This window comes from Mastomys coucha, unplaced genomic scaffold (assembly GCF_008632895.1).
Source record: "Mastomys coucha isolate ucsf_1 unplaced genomic scaffold, UCSF_Mcou_1 pScaffold15, whole genome shotgun sequence".
In the NCBI taxonomy this organism is placed as follows: domain Eukaryota; kingdom Metazoa; phylum Chordata; class Mammalia; order Rodentia; family Muridae; genus Mastomys; species Mastomys coucha.
This window is the reverse complement of record NW_022196897.1, coordinates 99,450,149-99,459,993: the sequence shown is the minus strand read 5'-3', so window position 1 is coordinate 99,459,993 and position 9,845 is coordinate 99,450,149. Positions and strand designations below refer to the sequence as shown.

Genomic DNA, 9,845 nt, shown 5'->3' with positions numbered 1-9,845 from the left:
GTCTAGGAGTGGGGCTTCCTCTGGGTGTTGTGGAACTGGCTGTGGAGTTTGCTCCCAAGGTCTGCTCAGGGCACTGGCCCAGACAGACCAGAAGGAAGCAGTGCCACTAGGCTGGCAGAATTCCTGCGTGTTTGGGTCCTGTTGGTCCCAGTTACTCCCAGTGTTGGGACAGATGTTGGGTCCTTCTCACCTCTGATTCTCAGCATGTTAGAGCACCAGGGAGTGGAGCTTCCTTTGGGTGTTGTGGGACTGGCTGCGGAGTTTGCACCCAAGGTCTGCTCAGAGTAAAAGCCCAGAGAGGATGGTGGGATATCTTTATTCTGGTGCCAACTGTAGGCAATATCACCCATGTTTTCTCCATTAAGATATTATCCATAAAGACATTATCTTTGAGACTGAGTTGTATTTTATTATGGTAAGTAACTGGTATTTGCTCTTATTTTAAAAATAGGTACTCAATTTTGTCCAGTGTGTTTTCAGGGCCATGGGAAATGATCTCATAACTTTGTCCTTAGATTTATAACATGCTGAAATATTTTAGCTTGTTACTAAATATTAAACCATTTTGATTTACTATATAAATCATTTTAGTCATCTTTAATAAATAATAAATGTTTTGTTAATATCTATGTGTGTGTGTGTAAATGTGTATGGAGGCCAGAGGCCAATATCATCCTCGATCACTCCTTACTTTATTTCTTGAGAAAGGGTCCCTCACTGAACCTGAGCTCACCAATTCAGCTCAGCCATCCAGGCAGCCAACCCCAAACATGCTCTTGTCTTGACTTCCTCAGCACATGGATTATAGACCTGCTTCACACAACTTTTGTAGTTGGTTCTAATGAACCAGTCTTATGTTCTCATGATTTTGCTACAAACACTTTGCTGACAGAAAGAGTCACTTTCTCAGCCCCTATATACTAATATTTTTAGGAGTTTTTATAGTAGCACTTATAAGTAAGCTTGTTCTGTATATTTATTTGTATCTTCACCTGGATCCACCATTACATAAGTTATTTGCAAAACAGTAATATAATGCTGCTTTTTGAAGTTTATGTTCATTGACTAGGTTAAATACTTCTATGGGAGGAGGTCTTCATTCATCAAATATTTGATTGTACTCAGGAAGCTAGTACTGGAAGGCAGGTTACATGTATTCATTTACTATTTTTGAGATTAATGAGTTGGTTTCCAGTATTCTCCTAAGACAACCAATGTGGTTTATGGATTTCCTTCCATATGGGCTCACAGATATTTCATGTTTTCGTTTTTTTTATGTTGCTTTGTTATTGTTATTATTCTGATTATTCCTCAAACTACCCCTTTTTGACCAGTCTTTGAAGATGTCCTATCCTTCTATATATCAAGGTTTCCAGATTCATCTTGCACAGGTTCCTCTTAGGGCCGAAACAACCACATCTTCTAATGGTTCTCTTTTCAGACACTTCTTATTCCTTGTTGGATTAGGTCCTACACGAAAGCTTTGGACTGAGGTAGAGGAGCTCAGTTAAAAGCAACACTCCAGAGCCCAAAGTTGGAAACTCTATGTACATTCTCCACAGCTAAGTCAGTCCCTTCTAGAAAGAGATGAGGTTGAAGCAGTCTCCTATTTGTCATGCCTGGAGATGACCAATGAGGTCAGTGAGACTACCCAGAGAATGTCTAGCACTTAACCAACATTTACTGTGTGCTTCAACAACCCTGAAGGGAAAGCAGAAAAGGAGCTCACAGTGCAAGATATGAACATCCCAGAGATAGAAAGAAAGCCAGGAAACCATGCTGTTGCAGAAGTCTGTAGCTTTCCAGTTTTCTCAACCATTGTTTTTCCTGTATGCTTAAAACAAAGATGGCAGCCAAGATGGAAGCCATGATGGCAGCCAAGTCAGCAACTGCAGACTTTGAGGAGTATGAGATATGCAGGCAATGAGAAAAGCCCTATGGTGCTCTGTTCTAAGCATTCTGACTAAAGAAACTCTTCATGGTCTCTAGAAGCAGAACAAATACATTTACTAGTTTATTCTAGGTTTATTTTAAGTTGGCTTTTTAAAAAAGATCAATACTTGATTTGTTTATTCTTATGTTAGAAATATGAAGATACGCCAGGCAGTGGTGGCGCATGCCTTTAATCCCAGCACTTGGGAGGTAGAGGCAGGCAGATTTCTGATTTCGAGGCCAGCCTGGTCTACAAAGTAAGTTTCAGGACAGCCAGGGCTATACAAAGAAACCCTTTCTCAAAAAACAAAAACAAAAACAAAAACAAAACAAGAAAGAAAGAAAAAGGAATATGAAGATACTTATAGTCAAAAAGGAAAGGGCAAGAAATCAGGAGGGGAAGAAAGAAAGGATTGCTAATACCGTATTCCTAGGGAGGTAATGACAGGAAGACACTTAGCATGGGTCAAGACCTTGACCTGGTGGATGTTCATTGAGGTTCTTTATTACAAGCAGAATCAAGACTGCAGAGCCATTTCTCACAGCTGACATTATTTTGCAAACATTACCGTGGGTTATGATTTCCACACTTTCCCTCTAACATTTGCAATGAACTCTGGATCTTTTAATATGTAATACTTTATGGAAAAAAAAAGAGAAATCAGAATTAGATAAAATTTCCCATTCTGAGTCTTATCCATCAGAGAGATGGCTGAGTCAGGAGTCAGAACACCAGAGTTTATTTTCAGCCAGAATATACATGCCCCTGGGTCTGAGAAATCATTAGACTTCACGAACTATACACATTTATGACTTATTTGAGAGGTATGATTGAGATAACATACAAATTAGCTGTGAAGGGGAGAGAGGAAAGCATTCAGGTTCTCCAGATTTGAACAACTAATCACGTAGAAAATGATGACCCCAGGCTTTGAGTCATATATCAATTAAACAAACTCTGTGAAATGCGTTAATGTTAAGTAACTGATGTTTTCTACAAACAAGAAATGTAAAGAATAAACTGTAATTAACTAAAAATGGGGGTCAGGGTACAAGATATAGTTCATACAGCATGTAAGATATGGAGAAGAAAAATCCAATCACTTCTTAACTTGAAAGAGATGGCAGACATAAATGTATGGGGGTTTTAGCAATTTAAAATTTCCCATATTCTTATTTATCCTGGGGTGCCATTGGCCATGTTATTTAACTTACCCATTATTTCTTCGGAAACAATTGCATTACAGTATGAACAGATAAATAGAACCCTGGAGTACACTAGATCACTGAAGTGTTGGCTGCTTTAAACAAAGAGAAGTATCAAATCAAGGCAGTTCCTGGATGCTGTTCTCCTGGGCACAGGCTCGTCGTTCAGAGCTGTCAAAGGGTGTTGTCACTCCCAAGCTTCGGTGACACGCAGGACTAATTGTTTGCAGCCCAAGGCGTTACATGTCCCACTTTTAAAGGCACTGAGACAGCATCTTCTGAATTATCCACTCACTCTAATTCTTCTGTTTATGGCACAACGATGGCAGTTTTGAATCCCTTTGTTTTGTATTAGAGAGTCTCACTCACCTGCTGAGGGTTAATCAAGTGCTCACTATGCCCACAGATGATTCAAATTATTTCAGACCATCTGTCTGAGTGAGTCTGAGATGCATTTTTAAGCTATTCATATTTCAGATGACTATTGCAGAGCATAAAAAGTCCTTGATCTTTAGGCTAAATGTCTCAAAAATCAAGATATGTGAACTCTTTCCAAATACTATCTGCTATCAAGACCATGGTACATTACAATTTCTAGAGAACTCATCTGAATGACTTTTATTCCAGAATCTGCTGCCTAATGTTTACAATCTTATACTGCTCTTCTCTTTCCAACTTACGGATCCTGAAAGCAGAAATTGTCTCATGCGTGTTTTCATATTCCCTATCTGCAGGACAATATGCTCTATACATAGAAAAGTGATCAAGTATACATAGGCAGTATAGTAAATGTGGGCCATGCTGTGATGAAGAAGAAGGGCTTATGCAGGTAAACTGCTTGGTTTCAAATCCCAGCTTTGTGACTTGAATGTATGACTTATGGTTCCTAACCTTCCTCCTACTTGGCTTTCTTATCAGTATCATTAACCCATATCTGAAAACACTGTGCCCATTCCTAGCTTTGCTAGAGGAATAAATAGATTACTATAAGTCCAGTGTTCAGATCATCCTCTTGTAGTATAGTAAGCTCCACATACATGCTTCCTTGACAGTGGAAATAAGCTCTGTTTAGCACTTTAGAGTATTTATTTGATAAATGTGACACCACTATATTTGCTGTGTATTATTCCTGGGGGGGTGAAGAGTGTTAATCCCATTTTGATTTTTCTGGAGTTAATTGGAACTGTCCTTAAACATAGATTAGCAGACAGACAGTAACAGCAGAGTACTGGGCAGTCTGAAGAGGCACCTCCTAGAGAATGAAGAAGAGTAAGACATGATTATGTTCCCTGTAGTCAGATATCAGCTAAAAATCTTAGCATCATAATCCCTTAAACTTATGTTTAGACCAAGCAACCAAAAAGGCAAGCTAAAACTTACTGGACATAACTATTACAATTCTTCAGTATTTTCTAAGATGTAAATCATTTTTAGTTAATTTTTAACCAGGTTAATGAATCACTTTTCAGACTCATGGTTTATTAGTACAGTATACACAACATAGGTAAATAACTGTGAACTTGTTTTATCACCTAAGGTTTAAAATAAACCAACCTGATATTTGATTGTAAGAAGCATAGAGGAAAATAAATTAAAATGTATAAAATGAAAGATAGCTTTCCTATCAAATAGCAAACATTGTAGGAAATAAGGAATAGCAATTTTTGGAGAAAATATTCCAAAATAATAAAATAGTAGTTATAATTAAACTGAGATCTAAAAATTATAAGAGTATTTCTAACCTAAAACCTACATTAGGAACTGAAGCTAACAGACAGTTATGAGCTATGTGGGTACTGGGAACTGAACCTGGTCCTCTGCAAGGGCAGCCAATTCTAACAGCTGAGCCATCTCTCCAGTTCTCATCTGTTCCTCTTACACACAGAAATAAAGCGGTCCTGAACTTCTCAACAAGTATTATCATATAGGTTGGAATTTGCATCACAAGTGAAATCTACGACTGTTGTTCTGCACATTCTCATGTAGATGATCAGCATTGAGAAATCCAGGAAAGAATTGAACAGTTCTAAAGTTGCTATAAAACCTAATGGAATCCATCTTGAAGGCTCCAAGCTTTGCTTCCTGATGTCCAACCATGTGTGCTGTGCCCTATATAGTTGTGCCTGGAGCCAGTTCCTAAACACATGACAGATGACCAGCCCTAAGCATCTGAAAAACAGGCAAACTGTATAAATGCTTTCCCTAGATGCTGTGCTAGAACACTTGAGGTCTGATGACCCCTTTGAGTATGGCCTCCAGAAAAAGGGACCCATCTACCAAGCACTAAACTACATCATCTGATTTGCTCCCCATCCTGGTTTCCAACAGCTTTTACACATCTCTCTGTGTGGCTCAGTCTCTTTAACCTCACACTGGCACTTAAACAAAACTGTCATATCTTTATAACACTTAAAATGCAGAGTTTTGGAGGAGTTTTTCTGAGTATATTGAAATAGCTGTTTATCTTTATCTGGTAATAAATAACACTAGGAGAAAAAGGCATGCTTAAGATAGATAGTCTGCAAAACTCCAGAATTATTGCAAAATCACAGTTTTATCTATCATTTTTTAGAGCCCATTTGATTTATCCCAGCTTGGCATATTAGAGTAGACATGGGAGATACAAACAAGCCGATAGTTAAAATTTTGTCTGCATATGAATCTCCTCTGGCCTCCTTCTCTGCCAGGAAAATTTTTCCTGTTGTCAGTCAAATGATCCTAATATCCTCTTGGAACAGAGCAATGATTTTAAAGTGCAAAGTCAAAGTCCTCCCCCAGCCCTAGGGAGAAAACTTGTTTTTTCCTTGAGCTGTTGATGTGTTTAAGAGAAATGACTTTCGTTTATTATGTCAGATGATAGAGGACACAGTTAATTCTGTAAAAAGGAACATGTTTATGAAGACAATAATCTGAATCACAAACTACATAAGGGGGAAATTCCTCAGTATCGATCAAAGAAAGGGAGTTTTAGAGTTGAAATATTTTCAGGCTTGCTCTTTGAATGTCCCTTCCAAAACAATATGTATGCCTTCCATATTAATTTGTATTATTAATCTTGAAAGAACTTAGGCCTTCTGACCATGGCTTGCTTTGCTTTTAATTATCTGGCTATTCCCAAAGCTTTTGTAGGGTTTTAATCAGAAATTCCACTTTGAGCCTAAAGAAAATGCAAATACAACTTTATCCTAAATATTATTAAAAGGTCTTATTTTATAGTAGACAAAGCAAGGCTTAAGATAGACTTGATCCAGAGTCATTAAGCTTATTTTAACAACAGTTATGGCAATTTTGTTTAAATATCATTGGCTAGAGCATTATTGAAAAATAATCACCAATAGATACACTTAAAAACTGGAACACAGTAATGATTGTCACTACAGAGGGATTTAGAAAGAGTCAGAAGGCCTGGGGGATGGCTTGGTCAGAAAAATGCTTGTCACACAAGCACAAGGACCACAGTTCAAGTTCTCAGAAATCACATGAAAAGGCCAGACATGGTAGACATGAAATAGACTGTCTATAAAACTATTTATAATCCCAAAACAGAGTAGGCTGAAACATATGAATCATTAGGCCTTGATAGACAGCCAGAATAGTCTACTGGACAAATTCCATGTCAATGAAAGCAAGTTGGACTGCCCCTAAGAAGCAACACTAACGGTTGTTACATGATCTTCACATGCAAGCACACACATGAAACACACACACACACACAAAACATGCCCACCTTGAGTTAGAATGTCTATAAAACTCTTTAATTATTGGGTTTTTTTACAAAAATAAAGCTTATGCAAAATAATTCAGAAACTGCAAAATGGTGGAGTCTTGATGGAAAAACCCAAGGAAGATGAACAAAGAGAGAGACAAACAGAGACATAGGCAGAGACACAGAGATAGAGACAGACAGAGAGAGACAGAGAAATACACAGAGAAAGACAGAGACATAGAGACAAACAGACAAAGACAGAGAAAGAGAGAGACAGAGATACACAGAGAAAGAGAGGCAAGGAGACAGATGTAAAAGACAGAGACAGAAAAAGAGAGAGGCAGACATATACACAAAAGGAAAGAGAAAAGGGGAGAGAGACAGAGAAATACACAGAGAGGAGAGACAGAGAGATGAAGAGCGATCATATGATTACAGCAGGCTAAAGCATCCAGTGCCAGCTGGCATTGCAGTCCAGAAAAGGCAGTTTTCAGTAAAGGCCTGCCCATGGGACTCGCTAGCAAAATTGATGTCTCTGTTCAGTTTTGAGACAGAATGTCTTCTACCTATGGAACTTTCCTCTTGGCTCAGAACACTGGCTGATAGGATGTGTCACAGCTACAATATGGAAGGGAGCATGCTTTACTGAGTTTACTGGATACAAGTATTAATCATATCTAAAACTTTCTATAGTGTCATGGCTATTTTTGACCAAACAACTGAGCCTCATTGCCTAGCCAAGTGGAAACAGAAAATTGGCTATCACAGGAGCCGTATAGATTATCCTGGTTCTTGAACATCTATCTGGGTTTTTCATAGTATTTATAAAGAATGTATCTCAGAAGATAATTGTTTTAAGTAAAATGTGAAATCAAATATATACTTCTTTGATTTTTATCTTTTGATGTGTGCTTATATGCTAATGTTTGTGCCATGTGTGCAGTCATCCCCCCACCTCTCTCCCTCTCCCTCTCCCTCTCCCTCTCCCTTTCCCTGTTTCCCTCTCCCTCTCCCTCTCTCTGTCTCCCTCTCCCTCTCCCTCTTCCTTTCCCTCTCTCGTGTCTCACTACATAGCTCAAAATACCCTGGAAATTGCTCTGGAACACAAGCTAGCATGGAACATGAAATCCTCCTGCCTCAGCATCCTGAGTTCTGAGATGAAAGGTCTGTTCCATCATACCTGGTACTTACACTTTCAAAATAAGTAAATACAGATAAGGAATTTCTCCTGCACCTTTTCAAATGGTATAGTCTTTGCCTATCAAGCACCTCATCGCATCTACCTCTGATGAGGGCATTTAGAACTTCATTTCACATACCAAGTCATAGGGCTTTTATCGAAGAGAAGGAGGTTTTCACACCTAAGTAAGTAGTCTACCAGAACACAGAACGTTAGTCTTTTGTCCTCTGTTTCAATACTAGTCAGATAGAAATATAGAATATGAGGAATATTATTCAAATCGTTTGTGTTCATTTTCAAAATGACTACTGATAAATTTTAATTGTTTGGGGTTTGTTTATTTTTTTTTTGCATATGTTCGCAGAGTGGGTCATTCCTTTGGTTGAATGATTGGTTTGTTTTTGGACTCTGATTAAATACATTATTTATAAAGACGGGGGTGGGAGAAAAAGAACCTATGAATATAAATGGGAATTTAAAGAATGATTTGAAAGAATGATCATAGATTTTAATTGGTTTTCTTGAAAGAACAATATCTCCATCAGTATAAATAATCTCACCAGTTTTTTGTAGAAGTCCTGTTTTCTCTCTCCAAATATTTGCTTTTCTTGTTAAACTTGGATCATAAATAGCATATAGCAGAAAGCCTATAAGATAAATCACAGTGTATACATTAAAGTAAGGTAGACACTCTAGCTTGAAATTTAAGAACTAGAGATAAGCAGTAAAATACAACGGTGCCAAGACAGGAGGGCCACAGTTTCAATCACATAAGCAATTTTTAACAATAGTAAAAGTAGCAATTTCAGTAATCTGTTGGACTTTTGGTAGCATGGATTCAAACCTCATTTATGGTTATTAGACACACCTTACCATAGCTGAAGCCTGACAAGTTAAACCACCTCTTTCTTTGTAAGTTTATAAATATTCCTTTTACCTAAAAATGACCCAAAGAACTGTCTGTCTATAATGGTAGGGATAATTCAGTTCTTTCTGTAAAAGTTACCACATATTTAACAGCTTAAAACAGTACAAAATTTATTCTCTGCCATTTCTGTCAACCTGAAGCCCAAAATGTGTTTCCTTGAGCTGGCATAAGTGTGGGTGTGCTAGCATTCATTAGTGAGCTCTACAGGAGATGTTCTGTCTTCGCCTTTTCCAGCTCCTGTAAGATTCCCACGTTCCTTGGCTTAGGGCTCACCCTCCATCTTAAGGACACAGAACCAAGCTGTGTCATTTGTACCTGTACTGTCACCTGTATAGTTCTCTCTCTTCAGCCTCCCAGGCGCACTCACAGGACGCATGTGGTTGGTTGGTGTATTCTGATCTGGAGGCTAGGGGGACTCTTTGCATCCTAAAGGCAATGGATTAGCAACTTTGATGCTACTTCTAACCTTAGTTTTTACTAATCACATAGTTTACTATGTCCTCAAGTTCCAGTTTAGGAGATGCACATCATTACAGAAATATTATTCTGTCCTATAAATTAATAAGTTTTTAATTTTTTTTCATATTATTTGATGAAATACCTTGTGAAAAATAATTATGTTTTTATTAGACATTTTCTTTATTTACATGTCATATGATTTCTCCTTTCCCAGTTTCCCCTCCAAAAAAAAAAAACAAAAAACAAAAAAAAGACAAAACAAAACAAAAAACAACAAGAACAAACCCCTGTTCCCTTCCCCCTCCCCCTGCTCGCCACCCCACCCTCTCCTGCTTACTGGCCCTGGTATTCCCCTACACTGGGGCACAGAACCTTCACAGGGCCAAGGGCCTCTCCTCCTGTTGATGACCGTCTTGGCCATCCTCTACTATGTT

General features: G+C 38.2%; 1 long non-coding RNA gene across 1 annotated transcript; it reads right to left on the bottom strand.

Moving 5' to 3' along the window:
- Nucleotides 1-4,210: 4,210 nt before the first annotated feature.
- LOC116092318 lies at nt 4,211-8,668 on the bottom strand. Its single transcript, XR_004119201.1, has 2 exons — nt 8,585-8,668; nt 4,211-4,390 (listed from the first exon to the last, which is right to left on the bottom strand). It is a non-coding gene; the product is annotated as an uncharacterized LOC116092318 (long non-coding RNA).
- Nucleotides 8,669-9,845: the final 1,177 nt, after the last annotated feature.